Raw genomic sequence first — 19,800 nt, forward strand, 5'->3', positions numbered from 1 at the left:
GTATAGATTGCCCCTCATTTCTCTGATTCTGCCAGCCCACCACTCAAACAAGTAAGTCAAGCCTTGAGGGGATCGGGTGCTCAGAGCAGCACCTCTTTGCAGTACCAGTTAAAGCAAGAGTCCCTCCCCCCATTTAAGCCCCTGAATTAATCCCATCCACAGCTTTCAAACTTAATACCAAAGAGAAATGGACGGCATCCCGTTTTACCCCACAGACTGGATTCAAGCAAAATAAATGGGCACAGAACTAATCCCCACACACCAGGCCAGCCCTAGGGAAATTTGGAAAACAGGCAATTAAGCACGATGGAGCAGTTTGGCCTAGGAGGGAAATGACCTTGCCTACACATTACTCTCTGGTGATCAATAATTCACAGCACTGCCAGCCGAGTGTGCAGCCTCCACTCAGCCTCCCCTCTGACCAGACCTTGCGAGAGGGTCCTGAAGGTCCCATGCTCATCCCCATGTCCCACCCAGGCCTGGCGGTATCAGGGAAAAAGACTCCAAGTCTCCTGAGGGCAGGCTCCCAGGAGATCGGTGCAGCAGCCCAGAGCCAGACCCTCATTTGGGGACACATGTTCATCTTTCAAGGGGAGGCTCCAGGACCCAGCCTTCCACAGTGAGACGGGGTTCTTCTTTCCCACTGGCAGTTCCAAGCCACCCTCTCATGACACTTCCTCCGTGAAGCCTTCATTGATTACTTCAATGCTTGAAGTCATTGCTGAGTCCTTACAGCATTTATTCACCATCCATTAATTTAATTAGAAATTATTGATCACCATTAAGTATCAGGCCTGCAATGGACATTGGAGCAGAGACCAATGACTAACACACATTCCTGACTTCAAGGTCTCAAGTAAACTCGAGGGACAGATTCATGGGGAACCAGACGGACAGATGGACGAGAGCCATCCAGATGATCACAGACCACATTAGCGTTTAAACCTCAAAAATGAGGATCATACTCCTCGCTTCTCCTGAGCGTAACATTCCTGGACACGGAGCATGAGGGAATCTACACATCTCAGGCCACGAAGAGAAGGTAAGATTGGGGAACCACTCACATGGCATGTACTGTGCAAATGCTCTAAATGCATTATTTCACTCCACCTCCAAAACCTCAATGGGTAGGCACTATTCGTGTCTCCATTTCACAGATGGGAAAGTTGAGGCTTAAAGCAGTTGAGTAATCTCTGTCAGACCACTCACGAGCAGCAGATGGGAGGTGAAGCCCGGCAGCCTGGCTCTAGCACTGGGTTCCAACCTCTCCCCATGCTAAAAAACGGGCACCACCCCATCTAGAATTGCAGGCTTAGCCCCATCATTTCATACCCCCTGCTCTGCTTTACTTTTTATCTCTTTAGTAATTATCACTAACATAGCATATCTTAGTGTTTTTTTCCCCCACTTCTCCCATTTCAACCTTGGAGAATGTCAGCTCCACGGTTGCAGGGACTTTTGCTTGTGTGTTCAGTGCTGTGTTCCCACCCACCTACCATGCCCCATCACCCCCACCCCCACCCCCACCTCCAGTGCCTGGCAGGAAGTAGAAGCTTATGCAGTACTTGTTGGATGGATTAATGAACGAATGGTTGATTGGGGAAGCCTGTCAGCAACGCAGATGGCCAGCCCCTTTCCTTCCCTCCCACCACAGTGGCTCCCATAGGGAGTGGTGCAGGCTGCCCCACAAAGTTTTTGCCATGGGCCGATGGTGCCGGGCCGGCTCAGATGTCTCGGTGGGTCAAGCCAGGGGCCATGCTGGGTGGCAGGACCATCCCAGGCATCCCTCAGGGAACCAGAGAGGCAAGTCCAATGGGGCTGTCAGAACCCAGGGGGCCTTGGAGAGCCAAGGCAGAGGCAACAGATTCATACAGGAGGGCAGCTGTGCCTGTCACGGAGCAGGGCTGGAGTTGGGGCATCTGTCACTGTGGCTGGGATCTACCTACTACCTTGCTGCAGAGCCTGAGAACTAGGGTCCTTGAGGGCCCAATGGTGCCAGGGATGATGGGAAGCGTTGGCCAGCACCCTCGGGTTGCAAGTGACAGAAAGGCGGTCCAAACTGGCTTAGCAAAAAGGGGACATGAATCCAAGCCTCAGAAAGCAGACCCAACCTGGGGACACATGGCCCCTGGGGCGTGAACTTCATCGGACCTCATCCGCCTCTCCTCTCTGTTTCTCCAAGGGACTGGCCTCGTTCTCCACCTGCTACAGGCGGACTTCTCTGGGTGTGGGGAGACCACGGCTAGCAGCAGCTCACATCTCACAGCATCTCTACTGGAGCAGGAAAACCGTCCCCACTCTCTGCACTCACAGACCCCAGCCTGGACACCTGCCCACTCCTGGACTAGTCCCTGAGGCCAGGGAGGTCCCATCTTTGGCCTGCCCAGGGTCATGGTGCTGAAGAATGAGACTGGTGCTGGGAAAGACACCACGACAGCCTCCGCCGTCCTCTGGTTCTAGCCGCAGCTGCGGTGGACCATTGGCCAGGCTCCGACTCGCCCGGCTGCCAGGTCCCCTCTAGCACTCTGGCGTCCTGCTGCGGTCTGCTCCCAGGCCTCACCGACACCCCTGGGTCTTGAGCCCATGCAACCTGGAGTGCGGGGAGTCAGTGCCACCTGGGCGCCCCTGACTTATTTGGAAGAAGAATCCCTGGAGAATTGCTGCTGCCCCTCTCCTTCAGGGATCAGTTCCAGAACCTTCCTTCCACGTCTCAGTGGACCGGAGCCCCCTTTCCCCACAGCAGGGAGCAAGCGATGAGACCTGGGCTCCCCTCCCAGGTAGACTGCCTGCACCCACATGCTTTCCAGGCTCTGATTGCCAGGACCTCACGCTCAGCCCCGTCACCGAGAGGGCCCAGTGCATTTGGGAGACTGAAACATGGACACAAGGAGCAAGACGGCCCCCCGCGGCTGGGAGGCCTGTGTGCAGGGCACGGGCCTCGGGTCTGGGACTGGATTTCGGGGTCGGGATTCTGACCTGGGACCAGCATGAGAGGAGCACCGAGCGGTCGCTGAGGCTGGGGCGCTGCATGAGCCGCTCCCGCCCAGGGAGCCAGAGGGATGGCCACTCCCAGAACTGCAGGCTCTCACAGTTGTCCTTTCTGCCATATGATGAGCACCTACGGTGTGCCAGGCATGGCGCTAGGTGCTTTGCTGGCAATAGACCAGGTGGGTGTCACGGGAGCCTCTTTGCAGTTGAGGAAGTGGAGCGTCCACGCAGCCATGAGCTCCCCGGGCAGATTCAGGCTCTCCCTAGCCTCCTTCTCTTCCTCTGGTCCTCGTTCAAATATCCCCTTCTCAGACAGGCCTTCCTGGATGTGACGCCATTGCAAATGGCGGCTCCGTCACTCTCCGATTCCTTCCCTGCTCCATTTTTCTCACAGCACTTAGCATTATGTGATAATTTAGAAGAACATAGTTGACATAATATCATTTCCTTGTCTGATTATTCACTCTCCATCTGTGTCTCTAGAACATACACTTCACGAGCACAGGGCTTCCCAGCTAAAACAGTGCCAGGCCATAGTAAGCGTGCAATCGTTTCTGAGGGGGTGACTGAATGAATGAAGGAACGGGGGTAGAGTTCGTTCTTCTCCTACTTCCCCACAGTCACCAGCGTCCAGGTGCCAAGTCCTGCACATTTGCTGCAATCCCCCCTCCAAGCAGAGACTGAAGGGGGCTCTGAGTCAGAGAGGATGCAGCCAGAGGAACTGGAGCTGGCTGAGACCCCAGAAGGCACATCCTAGCTTCTTGGAGGCCGTGCTGTCCCGCCCTTCAGCCCAGCCGCCTCCAGGCCCCTGGGAAGTCCCTGTATTGGTGATAGGGGTGGGGTAGAGAGACGAGGGGGGCCTGCAGGGGTCTGTACAGGGTTAGGGCTCCCAGGGGCAGCTACCAGTGTACACAGTGAAGATGCATGTACGTATGTAAGTATGTATGTATGTACGTATGTACATATGTATGTATGTATGATGGGACAGAGCCCAGGTCTCCAGGACTGGGACCAGCACGTGCCATCTGAAAGATGGAATCCTGGAGCCACAGGACACACACGGGCCTGCAAAGAGCGTGTGAGTGTGGGAGAGACACAAACTGCAGCGTACGTTCCTCCCAGCTAACCGCCCTCTGCCCCATACATCACTCCTCTCTCTCTCTCTCTCTCTCACAGGCTGCTCTGCACTTGTCCATCCACCCTCTCTCCTGCTCCCTCTCTCCCTGTCCCGTTCCCTCCCATTCATTTGTTCAATAACCACGTGCTGAGTGAGCTCTGGGGACCAGGTGTAAATCAGCCTGGGGACAGGCCCTGAAGGGCCCATGGTCCAGAAGAGGAATCCGAAGCCCTAATATAAGTGTGGGGGCGGGGGGAGGTCCTGGGGCTGCAGGGACACCAAACACAAGGAGTACAGATGGGCTCAGCAAAAGCTTCAGAGGGAGCGGACATTTGAGCTGGGGCTTGAAGAATAAGTAGGAGTTTGTGGGAGGAAAAGGCAGGTAAGGAGCCAGCAGGTAAAGGCCCAAATTCAGTCTCCGCCACTCAGCAGCTTGGACCTCCTGCTGGCCCTTCCCCAGGGGCCTCAGCCTGCTTGTCCATGAACTAGGTAAGTGAGGCTCACCCCTCTCAGGTGCACAAACCCCCAGCACAGGACCTGGCACAGAATGGTCCAGTGAACTGCGGTTTCCCCTCCCCACCAAGTGCCCCCCTCTTCCTGCCACGAGGTCCTCCCAGTGGCCTGAGAACCCCACATGATCTGCTTCCCTCTCCCCACTCCTCCCACCTCACTCCACTCTAGGCACACTGGCCTCCCTGCTGTTTCTCCAACCTGCCTCAGGGCCTTTGCACCTGCTGGATTATCCCTCCACCTGTATTGTTCTTCCTTTATCTCCAAGGCTTAGTCTCTCACTTCCTTTAAGACTTTGCTCAAATATTTTCTCAGTGAGGCCAACCAGGGTTCTCCTATTTATGACCGCAACCCCCCCACACAAGACACTCACCCCTACTCCTGGACCCCTTTACTTGGCTTTGCTTTTTTTACTTTGTAGCATAAAATACACTTTTCTTGTTAAGTGTGACTGTGATTTAGTATCTGTTCCCCCCAACCCCTCCTCCGAATGTCAGCTTCACCAGGTGGGGACTTCTGTCTCACTCACCCTAGGGTACACAGAAGTATCAGTGAGTGCTCAGAAAGTGAACAGAGCTGGTGAGAGGCTGGAGCCCTTTGTAACCTAAGTGAGGACGATGAATCCTGGCCATCAAGATGACACGCTTCACACACACTGCTAGTTTTGCACACGAGCAGTGCTGTGTTAGAAATCGGACACGTACTAAATCGATTTACTGCAAACTAAAAGATAAATTCACGCTGGTGTCTTTCTGAAGGAGAAGCCATGTCAGCAGCTGGCTCTCCACCCTCGCAGCTGAACGCGCCTGGGAAGGATTGCAGACATGGGCGTTGGCTACCCTTGGCTTTGCTCTAATTGCTGCTCACCGCTCCTGTCCTCTGGGCTGCATTTACACTCTCCCCCAGCCCCCAGCCCGATTAATGGTTTTTTCTTTGGTCAGGAGCCGCAGCTTTAAAATCACACCCGCCTCAGTGTACTCTGTTACCTAGCAACAGCCATAAATCAACAGAACATGCTGGAATGTTCAAGCCAACCTCCCCGGCTGTTAGATGCTTCGGCTGTTTTTAAACCCAAACATGTTCATTTGCCCCCATGCTTCTTCTGCACCCACCTTTCCACCACTGGCTTCATAGAGCGCCCGGGTTTGTATATTTTTAAACTATCTTATGCCCTGTCTGATTTTGCAGCAGGAATCTTTTGTACTTTCTCTGAACTCTGGCCATTGCCCAGGAATGGGACCAGGCCTGTCTGTCCAGCCTGCATGCTTCCACTTCAGCCCTGCAGCCAGGGGACCTGGATCAACCCTGCAGAGTGTCTGGACACATGGGATCTCGGTCCTTATTGCAGGTCCCCAAATAGCCTGTCCACATGGTACCCTGGGTGGGTTGGTATGGATGTGAAGTCCCTCCCCTGGGTACCCTCACAATGACGTCTGTCCTGCATTCACTCATTCGTTCGTTCAATCATTCAGTCATTCAACAAACAGTTACAGAGCACCTCCTTCATGCTAGGCCTCTATAGGCAGAGAGGAATAAGGCCTGGTCCCTGCCTTCAAAGATCTCTCATTCCACTGGCGGGGAGCTGACCAGAACACAGCAATGCAGAAGCGACACAATCTCCCAGGCTGAGGCCATACTCAGTGCAGACACTCAGGCTACAAGAGGCAACAAGACAAACCCAATACCAAACTCTAGATGCTTGCACCACAGAGTGGCAAGCCACACCGTGCACAGACGTTCGCGGTGCACAGGGCGGGTTGGAGAAGGGCCACATGACTGGGCAGGCCAGACCAGCCTTCACGGAGTGGGGGCTGCCTGCACTGAGGCTGAAGGAGTGTGAAGGCATCAGCTGGGCTCTAGGCATGGGAAACAGGGGAGCACGGTGCACCCGGCCCCTCCCTAGCTGCCCGCCACCCAGTGTGGCTGGAGAATCAGGGTCTGACCCCGCAGTGCAGACTCCAGCAAAAGAGCTGTGCTGAGCTGCTGCCGCCAGGGTTTGAAGCCAGTGGGAGACAGGAGCAGAAAGTTTTGATCCGGAGGCCTCTCTCTGGCTGCTGGGAGCAGAGGCTGCTGTGGGGGTGAGGACGGAGGCAGGTTGCTGACCGGGATGTTGCAATTGCAGGGCCTGGGGTACTGGTGGCCTGGCTTGGTGACTCGTTGCCAGCAAGAGGAGGGGAGACACTGAAAGTCCCAGAAACGGGACTGGACTGGTGCAGGGGCAGAGGGGCTGGGGGGGGAGGAAGGGAGAACCCTGTGCCTGTGCGACGAGGGAAGCTGGGCACGAGGGAGCAAGTGCGGGAAGAGGCATAGAAGAGCCTGGCCCCGCCCACGAGCTCCCCACCGGCCGAGGGCCCTATCTCCAGCTGCCAGCCCGCCTGCCGAGTGGCCTCCACAACCAGGACGAGAGTCCTCTAGCCGAGGCCATGGTGTTGCTGAGCCAGCCAGCAGCTCTTTGGGTCCAGGTGTGAGAGCCTGGACCAGGCTACGGAGGGGCCGCCACACAGCCTGCCCCTCTGCCACTGGCACGGCCGCCTCACCAGAGCCCACCCTAGTGACAGCAGGTCGGTGTCAGCGAAGTGAAGGTCACACCAACCAGCAAGGAGGCTGGGCCCCGGGACATGGTGGCAGGGGCAGCCAAGGCCGTTGATGGGCTGGACGTGAGGTCCACTGAGACCCAAGAGAAGGGACAGTGCCGGGCGTGGTGCTGGCACGTGGTGGAGGCCTAGGGCCTGGTGCAGAGAGATGACTGATCCCATGTGGGCTGAGTGACATTTCTGTCTGCCCCCCACGTCCTCCCAGTGAGGGGACAGGCTTGAGGTCCCATCTGGGCTCATCCCAGGCTCTGGCAGTGATTCAGAAGGAAAGCAATGCTGGGGGGAGGGGAGAGGGGTGAGGACACTTCCTCTGCCTGGAAAATAGAGATAGAGGTCCCCGAGCCTCGGGCTGCGGAGAACATCAGCTCCAAGAGAAGGGATCAAAGGCTTTGGAACAGCACCGCTGTCCAGGAGGGAGGAAGGCTCTAGGCTAGTTTTCCCAGCTCTCTCCTGATGGGTGTGTGAAAATGAAGCAAGTCAGGGCTAGTGGGAGGCAAGGCGGGAGGGAGCAGAAAGTAGCAAGAACGACTCAGTGCAGGAGGGTTATACCAAAAGAATAACTACCTGGCTCGTCTTGCAAGGTGGTTCCAGAGGCTTGCAGGCAATGAGGCTTGATTTGAGCCTATGATCCAGCGGGAGTTACTCAGAGGAAAGAGGGAGAGGGGCGCCCCAGAGAAGTGAAACAGCATCAGTGCAAAGGCAGTATGACAAACAGTTGAGTGTGTTCGCTAATGCAGGAATAGAGTAGCTAGTTACTTATCTTTAGAAGAGGAATGGATTTAGGAGGAGGGGCACTTGCACGATCAGATAACAAGACATTATAAAGCTTATTATAAACCTTAAGGCAGTGTGATATTGGTGCAAGGGTAGACAATTAGAAACAGAATAGAATCCAGACAACACATGTAAGGAGACTAGATGTAATGTGGAGAGGATGTTATAAATCAGTGGGAAAGAGTAGGCCACTCACTAATGGTGCTGGAAGATTTGTTCTCCCTTTGGAAAAAAATAATTTAGATCCCTACCTCAAACCCTACAGAAAAATCAATTCTAAGCAAATTAAAGATTTAAATGTGAAAAACATTTTGCGCTCGAAACATTTTGCACTTTGATATTATAAAAGAGTATCCTTATGACCCTGGGGTAGGACGGAATTTCTTAAGTCAAAAGAGGAAGACATTCTGCTACACTAAATGGAGAACTTAAGACACCATACACAAAGACAAGACACATGCAGGGAGAAGGCATCTGCCACATAGGCAATGAACACGGGATTAATACAGAAAATATACAAAGAACTTCTACATGTCAACAAGAAGTGAAAGAAGGTGATAAAAATGTTTGCCCAAACCAGGAACAGGTGTCTCCTGGAGGAAGCCATGAGAAGTGCCTGGAAACATATGAAAAGATCTCCAGGGAAAATTAAACTAAATTCATAGGCAAGACCATTAACACCCACCAGACTGGCAAAATCTAGAAGGTCTGTGAATATGGAGAGCTGGTGAGGTCTTTCATTGCTGGGGATAGTCAACCGGCACAGCAGATTCAGAACACTGTCAGTGTTCCATGAATAAAGCTGATGACGTGACACCCCAAACCCAGCAATCTCTCTCTAGTCGACACTCTAGAGAAACTCTTACAGCCCATATCCTGGGAGATACGTACAGTAACGGCCACAGGGCATCATCTTAAGAACAAAGCATGGGCAACAGCCCAAATGTCCACTCACAAGAGGATGGATAAAGTCTGGCACATTCATATAAGGGAATGGTGCACAGCAGTAAAAGTGAACGCAGAACGCTACACGTATCAACACATAACCTTGAGTGGAAAAGGCAACTCCTTGAAGGACACACACAGAATGTTCTGTTTACATAAGTTCAAAAGCCAGGCTCAGCTAAGCATAGGTGGTTTAGGGCTACAGCTCTGTGATGAAACTGTAAAGAAACAAGGTGATGATAGAGATACCATTCAAGAGAGTGATTACTTTTGTGGAGGGGGAGGAGGAGGGTTTGGGCAGGAAGGAGCACATAGAATAGTATGTTCTAGGCTCAGGGTAGGGGTCACAGTTGTTTTAATTTAATTTTATTATTATTATTTTTTTTAATTTATTTTATTTATTTATTTTTGGCTGTGTTGGGTCTTTGTTGCTGCACGCAGGCTTTCTGTAGTTGTGGCGAGCGGGGGCTACTCTTCGTTGTGGTGCATGGGCTTCTCATTGCGGTGGCTTCTCTTGTTGTGGAGCACGGGCTCTAGGCACACGGTCTTCACCAGTTGTGGCACGTGGCTCGGTAGTTGTGGTGCACGTGCTTAGTTGCTCCACAGCATGTGGGATCTTCCCAGACCAGGGCTCGAAACTGTGTCCCCTGCACTGGCAGGTGGATTCCCAACCACTGTGCCACCAGGGAAACCCCACAGCTGTTTTTACTTATTGTTCTGCTTCATGATCTACACAGCATTATGGTATATCTATCTGTATGTATCAAATAATCCTTAATTTTAAAATATATAAAAATAGAAACTAAAAGTGCCAAGGATTTAAAACAGAAGTGAGGTGGGAATGATTCACTGGGTTTGCTGTGGAATATTAATGAGGGACAGCAGTTTGCCAAGGGGGCTGTGAGAGGTGACACCCTCAGTGTTCGTTCCAAGGCGTAGGAGCAGATGACTGTACAGAGCCTGGGAAACCAGGGCAGCAGAAGTCACCCAAGCAGATGGCTCATTCTCTTGTGTAAGAGACACCTGTGGAGCCCAAGATACTCCCAGGCTGTGCGAGGGCCAGTGGGGGGGACACAGTGTGACTCCAACAGTTACCAACAAGGGAAAGGTCTCTTCCCTGAGCCTTGGTTACTTTTGTCATCTTTCCCCATCCTGAGAGGGACCTCATTATCTATCTTCACGAGGCTGGTATTGCAGCAGGTGCCCCTAAATCTAAACCAGAAATCAAGAGGGATTTGGTCTGGAAAGGAGATGGCTAGGGACCATCTCTGTCCTTTCTGATCTGAAGGGCTGCCTGAGCAGTGGGATGAGCAGAGTGGGGTGTGGTGGATTTCTGGGGAGAGGAAAAACGGGACAGAGCACTTCTTTCCATGTCAGAATGACACTCCTGCCTTCAGAGCTTCTCAGCACTGGAACCAGTGAGCCCTGGAGCATCCCCTGTCACACAGGCACAGGGTCCTCCCTTCCTTCCTCCCCAGCCCCTTGACCCCTTGGCCCCTACACCTGTCCAGTCCCTCTTCTGGGTCTCCCAGGGTTTCCCCTCTCCTCCCTGCAGGAGAAGGCGGCTTCACAGGGCAGATACCAAATGGCTCTGACAAGCTTAGAAGAACTAAACTGAGATTTTAGCTGCTCCGCTCTGCAAACACATTTACTGTTTGAATTCAGAAGTTAACTATCTATAAAACAAAAAGAGGCAACACTCTGAGGTGGAACATAATAGAATCCAGAGTGTCTACAACATTTTGCTCACAAAGTTCAGGGTACAAACCAAAATCACTTGACATGAGAAGAAACATAGGAATCAACTGGGACTGACCCCAAATGTTGGAATTTGCACCTGACAATTTTAAAAGAGCTGTTATCACTGTGCTCGAGGATGTAAAGGAAAATGAGTTCGTAGTAAATTAAAAGATAATCTCAGCAGAAAAATAGAAACTACTAAATGAACTAAATGGGAAACCTAGAGCTGAAAAATATTGCACCTGGAATAAAAAATTCACTAGATGTACTAAAAAGCAGTACAAATCTGAGAAGAAAAACTCAGTGAACTTCAAGAGAGATCGATAGAATTTACCCAATCTGAAGTACAGAGGAGGAAATTTAAAGTAATAAAAACCAAAGTCTCAAGAACAGGACAATTGACTGGACAGGGGAGCCAGAGATCCTTTTGAGGTGATGGGGTGTCCAATAGCTGATTTGGGTAAAGGTTACACATTTGTCAAAACTCATCAAATTATACTCTCAGGATACACTTTACTGCATGAAATTATACCTTAATAAAAAATTTTTTATTTCAAATGTTGACATGGATCTCTGTGTTATGACTTTGGCATTTAGGCAGAAGACAAACTGCTGACACAAACCCCACCTGTAACACAGCTCCACCAATGTCCACACCAGATCCTGTTCCCATGAACTCAGAGCACAAGGCAGCTACTGAGGCAACCAGCACACAGGACTGATGAGGCCTTTGAGAAGTGACCTTTGAAGAGATGATTGAGGAGAAGGGGTCAATTGTGAAAGATCTGAGGAAAGAATTTTCAGACATGGAGACAGAAAAGGGAAGATCTTGGGTAAGTGTTCCAGTCAGCTGCTGCTGCATTACAAACTCTTCCTTAAATAGCAGTGTCTTTTCACCTTCCCTGGTTCTTAGACTGACTAGGCTTAGCCAAGCTGTTCCTCTTGACTTTCCTCATGAGGTTGCAGAGGGCTTGCTACCTTGCTGGACTCTCCCTTGGAAAGATAGCAGCCCAGTCTGCCTCCAGCTGTTCTAGCCATCCTGGCTGGGGCATCTTGAATCCCAGTCAGCATCCACATGACTGCTGGAGGTCACTGAGCAACCCCAGGTTGACCAGCAGAAGAACCACCCAGCTGAGACCTGCCCAGATTACAGAATCATGAGCAAATAAATGGTTGCTGTTTTCAACCTCTAGATTCTGGGGTGGTTTGTTACACAGTGACATCTAACTGATACACTAAGTAAGGCCCATCTATCCACTCCCCATGTCCTATCCTAAACTGGTCCTGTTCAAGATCAGCCCTCATTCTCTGGGCAAATCTTGCTTAGAGCACAGTTTCCTCATCTATCACAAGGTAGGGTTGATCTTATTGCTGAAGTACCTTTCAGCTCTGAAAATTCGATAACACTGAAAGACCTGACTCAAAGTTAGAGTGAACGTCAGGGTGTGAAAACAACAACAATGTAGTGCTCAATTCTTAAGAAAGATAATCCAACCATTGTTTTAACCACAGTGTTGAAAACATCTCAAACTTTTCAGACAGGAAGCTAGGTGAAACTGGGTTTCCTGTGGTTGAGAAAGGACAATTATAAAGTTACAACACTCTAACTTTGAAAACAAAAGGCTCAAACAGGAGACTTTCTTGAGAGATGGTGACTTAGCCTGCATCTCTATTTTTCCCATAACAATCCAAAGACAGAGCTAGAGCAGTGTGTCAAGGATTTGTGAGCTGAAACACAAGAGATATTCAAGAGGGAAAGTTGAAATGGGAAATTTAGAAATCAGTAAGTGCAATGAAAAAAAACCAATTCAGACTGTGGCATAAGTAAATGGGAGATAAACCTTTACACTAGAGGAAATGGCACGTTCAATAAATCTACCCAGAAATCCAACCACACAAATTCCAATTGCATTCAAGGGACCCACCTACCTCTGATCTGATGAAGCCACCCCTGCCAGGAGCTCACAGCCATCAGGTGTGAACAAGGCTACCCTGGACTCACTTTTCCACCTGCCCTTGAATCTGTCTCTGCTCCCTTCTATCTGTGTGAGCTGAGCAGTCCATACCTCAGTTCCTCCTTTGGTTTCCACAGTGCCAACAGCGGTACCTTCCTTCTCTTTTCTTCTATTCCAACAACACACCTGAACGGTGTCTGGTCTGGGTAAGTGTTCACTGTCATCAGGGTCTTTAGCCTTCTTTCTTGCACCCCCATGTCTAACTGATCAGTTCTTGTTGACTCCGTTTCCCCAATGGATCTCAAATGCTTCTATTCCCCCACTTCCTTGGTCATCACCACAGTCCGGACAACTACCGTCTCTTGCCTGGATGACCACAGGCACCTTCAGACTGGTCTCCCCATCTTTAATCCTGCTTCCCTTCAATTCTGTCTCTACACAGCAGCATGGATGGCCTTTTAACACATATGAAAGACCATGCCATTGACCTACTCAAAACCCTTCCCACTGCACACAGAATAAACCCAAACTCCAACCCTTACCCACATGGCCTGGCCTTGCCGCTCATCCCAACCTTACTCCCAACTCTCTCCCCTGCTCAGGACCCTGGAGACTCACTAGCCTCTTTCTCTTCCGAACATGGCTGGATTGTGGCTGGTGTGGGTTTTTGGCATTCGCTGTTCCCTCTCCCTGGAATTCCACCAACAGATCAACCCCTTCTTGTATTTTCAGTCTCAATTCAAATGTCACCTACCCAGGTATTCCCTGACCAGCCAGTCTCAAGTAGCCCTGCCTCGCCACCTTTGTCGCATCACCCTGCTTTAACTGAATCACAGCACTTGTATCTCTCTGAAATTGTCTTTGTTCATTTATTTGTTTACTTCTTCATCGTCTATGTCTTTGCCTCACTCAGATGTACACACCCATGCTTGCTTGAAGGCATGCACATACACATACATGCACACACATGCATCTGCCCTTACACACACATACACACGCACCGTGGAATGTAAACCTCCTGCCTCTGTCTTCTTAGTTCTGTACCTCTCAGCCCCTGGATTGGTGCCTGATACTAGGAGACCCTCTCAGAAAATATTTGCTGAATGAATGAATGAGACTAAGCATCTGATTTGATTTTCAGCTCTTTCACTCACTAGCTGGGTATTTGAGAAAATCCCTGAGTTTATCCTAATATTAGTTTCCTCATCTATTAAAAATTGAGATAATAATTGTGTCTGTTTTAGGGGGTGTGTTGAGATCTACCTGAAAAAAACATGTTAAATACTGAGGCAAGTGCCTGACATGGAGTAAGCGTCCAATATTAGTTGTTCTGGTGGTGATGGTAATAGTGATAATGGTGGTGGTGACAGTGATGATGGTGTTGATTATGGTGGTGACAGTGGTAATGGTGGTGGTGATAATGATAGTGATGACGGTAATAATGGTAATGATGGTGGTGTGGTGATGGTGATGGAGGTGATGATGGTGATGTTGCTAATGATGGGGATGCTGCTGCTGAGGATGGTGATGATGGTGACAGTGTGGTGCTGATGGTGATGGTGATGACTAATGAAGAAAACGTTCAGGATGAGGCATCACCTGGGCCCAGCATCCCGTACGATGATGGAATGTATATAAAAGTGCCCAGCATGGTGCTTGACGAATGGTAAGTGCCTAAGAACTGTAGATTTCAGTTCAAAACAAATGTATCATCTTATGATAAAATTCAGTGAAATCAGATGCAATATAACCATGCTTATAAAATTCTGATCTAACAGCATTAGCTGGTCATATCAGGATTATGGAAAGGACTTCACTGCACTTTATTGCATCTTGGGGAATTTTTAAAATAATATAATTAAATTTGCTCTCAATGTGAGGGTTTTAAAAAGATTTGCTGCAGCTAATATAATTTGATTACATCTTAGGGCTTGAAAAATCTTCCAGAGGAGAACACCTGATTCAGTCACTCACTTACCCACTAACTCATTCATTCATTCACAAACATTTAATAAACTTCCACTCAAAAATATGCTCAATTTCGAGGACCTCAGATATTAATGAATTGATTGTGTTACTGGAGGCCTTGTTTTTCAATTCAATGGGACGAACAGGCACTGGATTGGGGTGGGGTCTGTCCGAAGGGTTTTTGCCTTCCAGGAGCTGTGGAGCAGCAGGTAGAGGGGAGGCTGTGTCAGCTCAGAGGAGCCCTCCCGGGCTGGGAAGGAGGGGGAGGGGTGAGCAAATGAATGCCTTCTTAGGAAATGGGAGGCTCCACAGGAACTTGGAGGGAGGGGCTTTGGTAACCAGGCTGCGCAGACTGATGCCTGTTTGTGCGGCTCTGAGCCACTAGGTGGCGGGCTAGAGTGAGGCAGGTGCGCATGAGGGGGACAGGTGCACTGTGTGACAAGCCTGGGCTAGTTCATGAAGGGCATCCCAACCGAGCCAAGGAGCTTCAGCTTTCTTCTCTGGGTGATGCAGACTCAGGGAAAGGTTGCACCCAGGAGAAGCCCCTGGCGGGGTGGGAAGGGTGCACCTAGAGGCGGGAGGCTGGGGAAGTGTCCCTGCAAGCCCCCATCTCCTCCCCGCTTGCTCGGTTTTGTGCATCGGGGAGCACCCGCCCTGCAGACACCACCTATTCTCTCCCCGAATGAATCACCTACAGTTCAAAATAGGCAAATATTTTGCAAATCTCTGGTGAAAATAAATTAAATCAACACTAATTTTGAGGCATTCTAAAAGTGTTCAAATGGGGTGTATAAATCGGGCCGCCTATATTTAGGAAGCTGAAGAATACAAAAGCAGAGCCATGTTAATGAGCAGTGAATTCACTTTATGTAGGGAAAGAATAACTTACCTCCCTTTGACATTTTTTTCTTTTTAGAAAGTACAAAACCTGGTATAATTGAGTTATTCTTTCCCCATGTATCTAAATTGCAGGTGAAAATATGGTGCAATTAAGCTTTTCAATTTTGTGAGCCTATGATATTAACAGAAATTTAATTTCATCTATTGAATGAACCGCTCCACTGGGGGTTTGTTATTTTATTCATTTCAATTCAAGAAATGTTTGTTGAAGATCAGGTAGAATCAGGTACTCTCCAGGTGTTTGCACATCTGTCCCACTTAGTCCTCACATCTCTCAAGGCAGTGCCATTGTGGCCACTTTTCTGGAAGAGGCGGGTTGAGGTGTTGCCTGGTGGGCCCAAGTTCTTAGCGCTGGTAAGTGACAGAGCTGAGCACTTAATCCGCTACTGGCTGACTCCAGAGCCCTTGATTTTTCTAGAACTGCACCTCCTTGCCCTGCATACACAGAGATGTAATGCACAGAGGGGAGAATGTTCATGTCATCTGAACTATTAAATTGGGGAAGTTCAGATACCTGAGTTCTAGAATATGCTGGTAGAACGTGGGGTAGAGGTTAGAAGAGGATGACCACAGTCAGCCTGTGGCAAAGCTTGGGGTATATATTCATTTCCTGGGGCTGCTATAACAAAGTACAACAAACTGGGTGGCTTAAAACAAGAGAAATATGTCCTCTCTTAGTTCTAGAGGCCAGAAGTGTGAAATCAAGGTGCTCGCAGGGCTACACTCTCTCTGGAGGCCCAGGGAAGGTCTCTTCCAGGCCTCCCTCTAGCTCTGGTGCTGATTAGCAATCCTTGGCATTCCTTGGTTCTTAAATTCATCACTATAATCTCTGCTTCCTTCATCACATGGCATTTTCTTTGTGTATCTCTGTGCCTCTTCTTCTTCTTTTTTTTTTAAATTTATTTATTTATTTGGGCTGTATTGGGTCTTTGTTGCTGTACGCTGGCTTTCTCTAGTTGCAGTGAGCAGGGGCTATTCTTCATTGCAGTGCACAGGCTTCTCATTGCGGTGGCTTCTCTTGTTGCAGAGCACGGGCTCTAGGCGCGCGGGCTTCAGGGGTTGTGGCTCACAGGTTCTAGAGCGCAGGCTCAGTAGTTGTGGTGCACGGGCTTAGTTGCTCCACGGCATGTGGGATCTTCCTGGACCGGGGCTCAAACCCGTGTCCCCTGCATTGGCAGGTGGATTCTTAACCACTGTGCCACCAGGGAAGCCCTCTGTGCCTCTTCTTATAAGGACACCCATCATGTCACATTAGGGCCCACCCTAATCTAACATGACCTTTTCTTAATTTGTTTGCATTGGCAAAGACCCTATTTCCAAATTAGGTCATATTCACAGATACCAGGGGTTAGGACCTTCACATATCTTTTGGGGGGGACATAATTCAATCTACAACAGGATGCTAATAGAGATGAGGGCTGGTCAGGGAAGGCCTCTTGGAGGAAGTGACATTTTTAAAGATAGCATCAAATCAGCCCTTATTCAGTGTATCTCAACCAGCAAACCAGAGGCTCTGGCAGCCTGAGGTGGGAAAGGAAATCCTTCTCTTGTTTGAAAACCAAGGACTGTCATAGAATCCCAGAACCTTCTCAGCACAGCTGGGGAAAAGCAGTGAACACGTATGGGGTAGTCAGCATCTATTGAGCACCTACTGTATACCGTGCCATCAGCAGGGAGGCAGTATTGCAGTGCTGACCAGCCAGGGCTCTGGACTTAGAGCAGCTTACAAGACCCTAGCAAGTGGCTTGTCACTCCGTGTCTTGGTTTTCTCCTGCATAAAATGAGAACAGCGGTAGTACTCTCCTCAAAGCATTGTCCTGTGCATGGATGAATGAGTACCCTACAGTGCTCACAGGAGCACACGGCACGGAACAAACACACGGGAAAGTTCATCTGTCATCAAATCCTCAGCTCTTTGCCTGCTATACAGCAGGCACTCAATAAACATTATTCCTTCAGCAAACATTTATCAAGCTCCCACTCTGTGCCCTACCTGCGTTAGGCATTTGTGTCAGTTTGCAAGGCTGCCGTAATGGAGTACTGCCACAAAATTCTGGAGGCTAGAAGTCTGAAGTAGAGGTGTCGGAGGATCCTTCGTGGCCTTCCCCTGGGCCACCCTTGGCTTCCTCGACTTGTAGCTGCAGCACTGCCATCGCTGTCTCTGTTGTCACATGGCCGTCTGCATGTGTGTCTGTTCTTACCAGGACGCCAGTCATATTGGATTGGGGCTCACCCTACTCCAGTATGACTGCATCTTAACTAATTATATCTGCAAGGACCCTATATCAAAATGAGGTCATGGGGCTTCCCTGGTGGCGCAGTGGTTAAGAATCCACCTGCCAATGCAGGGGACATGGGTTCAAGCCCTGGTCCGGGAAGATCCCACATGCCGTGGAGCAACTAAGCCCGTGCACCATAACTACTGAGCCTGTGCTCTAGAGCCTGTGAGCCACAACTACAGAGCCCATGTACCGCAACTACTGAAGCCCGGGTGCCTAGAGCCCGTGCTCTGCAACAGGAGAAGCCACTGCAATGAGAAGCCCGTGCACCACAACGAAGAGGAGCCCCCGCTCGCCGCACCTAGGGAAAGCCCGCGCACAGCAAGGAAGACCCAACACAGCCAATAAAGAAATAAATAAATAAATATGAGGTCACATTCCAAGGCACCGGGGGTTAGGACTTCAATATATATTTTGAGGGGACTCCATTCAACTCATATCAGCATTGGTAATTTCTTTTTCTGGCAGGCCTCCTTAGGACACACTTCTGCGTGCTCCCAGCTGCCCACTAACTCCAGTGCATCCCCAGAACCCTGACCCAGGGGCCACAGGACCACCCTACCTGTGCAACCTGCAAAGAGGATCGTGCCGAGGACTTCTCGCCCCGACAACAGAGCTACTGCAAATTCTCATCCACTGCCCCGTCTCACTCTCAGTACCATCCTGCGAGGTGGGAGTCAGCATCCCTATTTGCAGATAAGCCAGCTGCATCTCAGAGAGGGGCTAGGTATCCTCTTCACCCCACGCCCACGGGACCCAGCATAATGCCCAGCCTCCTGATCTCGGGCCATCTGTCCATCTGTCCACCCTTCCGCCCTAGGTGTGGTCAGCACCTCAAAGCTTTAGGGTCTGGGACTCCCCACCACCAGGCCCCAGGGGCACGTGTTGTCCATCACTGTTTTCATCAGATTTTGTTAGGATTAGAACAGCTAGGACCCTGCACTGAATTTTCCATTAAAAAATGTACTCAATTTCCTGGCTGGCCCTTCATTCTAAGATTATGCAATTTCTTCTTTTTTTGGCATTAACAGAGTGTTTCTTTTATGACACGATGGCGATAATAAGTGATCCTGTTTGTACAAGTCCTTACTTGACAAAAGGAACAGCTGGCGACATGGCTGGCCCTTGAGTTTCCGTGGAAGATGTCTCTGGTTCATGAGATCCTGCCCCAGCTGGTCCCGGACTCCTTTCCACTGTACAATCACCCAACAGTCGCGGTGCGCAGTGCACAGGCAGGGCGCTACCTATCCTGCCATCCCAGAAGTGTCAGAAACTCAGAAGGAGTCAGGGGCTATTTATAGATAAGCACAGTTTTCTTTAAAAAGCTCTGCCGCAGCTGGCCCCTCCACAGTTCCCCACACTCCCGGAAAACGACCTGGTGGGCCTTCCCCTTCCCCAGGACCTGGTGGCCAGAAAGAGAGCACGATGTGGATACCCACCCTCCTCCCCAGCGAGGCCACCAGGTGGCTCACCTGGCAGAAGGTGGGCAGACCCTCTGGGTTGGGGGTGGGATTGGCCCTCCCTGATGACGCCCACCCCCAGGGACTGCTGTCGGGTACCTGCCCTGTGTGACAGGCACCATGCCGCAAACACAGCTCACCTGATCTCCACACAGCAGGGTACCCTAGAAGCAGCCCACGTCATGTCGTCCAAAGCCAGGCTAGGCAACTTGGCAGCTGGGTGAGCCCGGGCAACTTATTTAACCTCTCTGAACTTCGCCGTCTCTTCCGTGAAATGGTAACGAGAGCGACTACTTCCCAGGGATCATATGAAGAGTACGTGTGACACCGGAAAACATTAGCACATAGAAAGCCCTGCTTATGTGTTAGGCACTGCTATTACGACCAGTCTCAGTACATATCATCCCCATTTTGCAGATGAGGAAACAGGTTCTGCATCACTAGGAAGTAGGAGAGAGAAGGTGTTACCTCGCAGGCTACCTGGGAAGTCCTCCTACAGAGACGCATCCCTCCCTATCCTCCTTTCCTTCATTCATCATTTCAGCAGGCATCCCTGGTTTGGGAAGGAGG

At 50.3% G+C, this 19,800-nt stretch overlaps 1 long non-coding RNA gene across 3 annotated transcripts in view; it reads left to right on the forward strand.

Annotated features, from left to right (window-relative positions):
- The window catches only part of LOC132425779 (uncharacterized), a 32,731-nt gene extending 14,006 nt beyond the window's left edge, over positions 1–18,725 (forward strand). For all 3 annotated transcript variants that reach the window (XR_009519501.1, XR_009519502.1, XR_009519500.1), the window contains exons 3-5: positions 850–1,042; positions 11,266–11,501; positions 18,239–18,725. This is a non-coding gene — a long non-coding RNA (uncharacterized lncRNA). The remainder of the gene's footprint in view (positions 1–849; positions 1,043–11,265; positions 11,502–18,238) is intronic.
- The last annotated feature ends 1,075 nt before the right edge of the window (positions 18,726–19,800 follow it).

This window comes from Delphinus delphis, chromosome 5 (assembly GCF_949987515.2).
Source record: "Delphinus delphis chromosome 5, mDelDel1.2, whole genome shotgun sequence".
Taxonomy (NCBI): domain Eukaryota; kingdom Metazoa; phylum Chordata; class Mammalia; order Artiodactyla; family Delphinidae; genus Delphinus; species Delphinus delphis.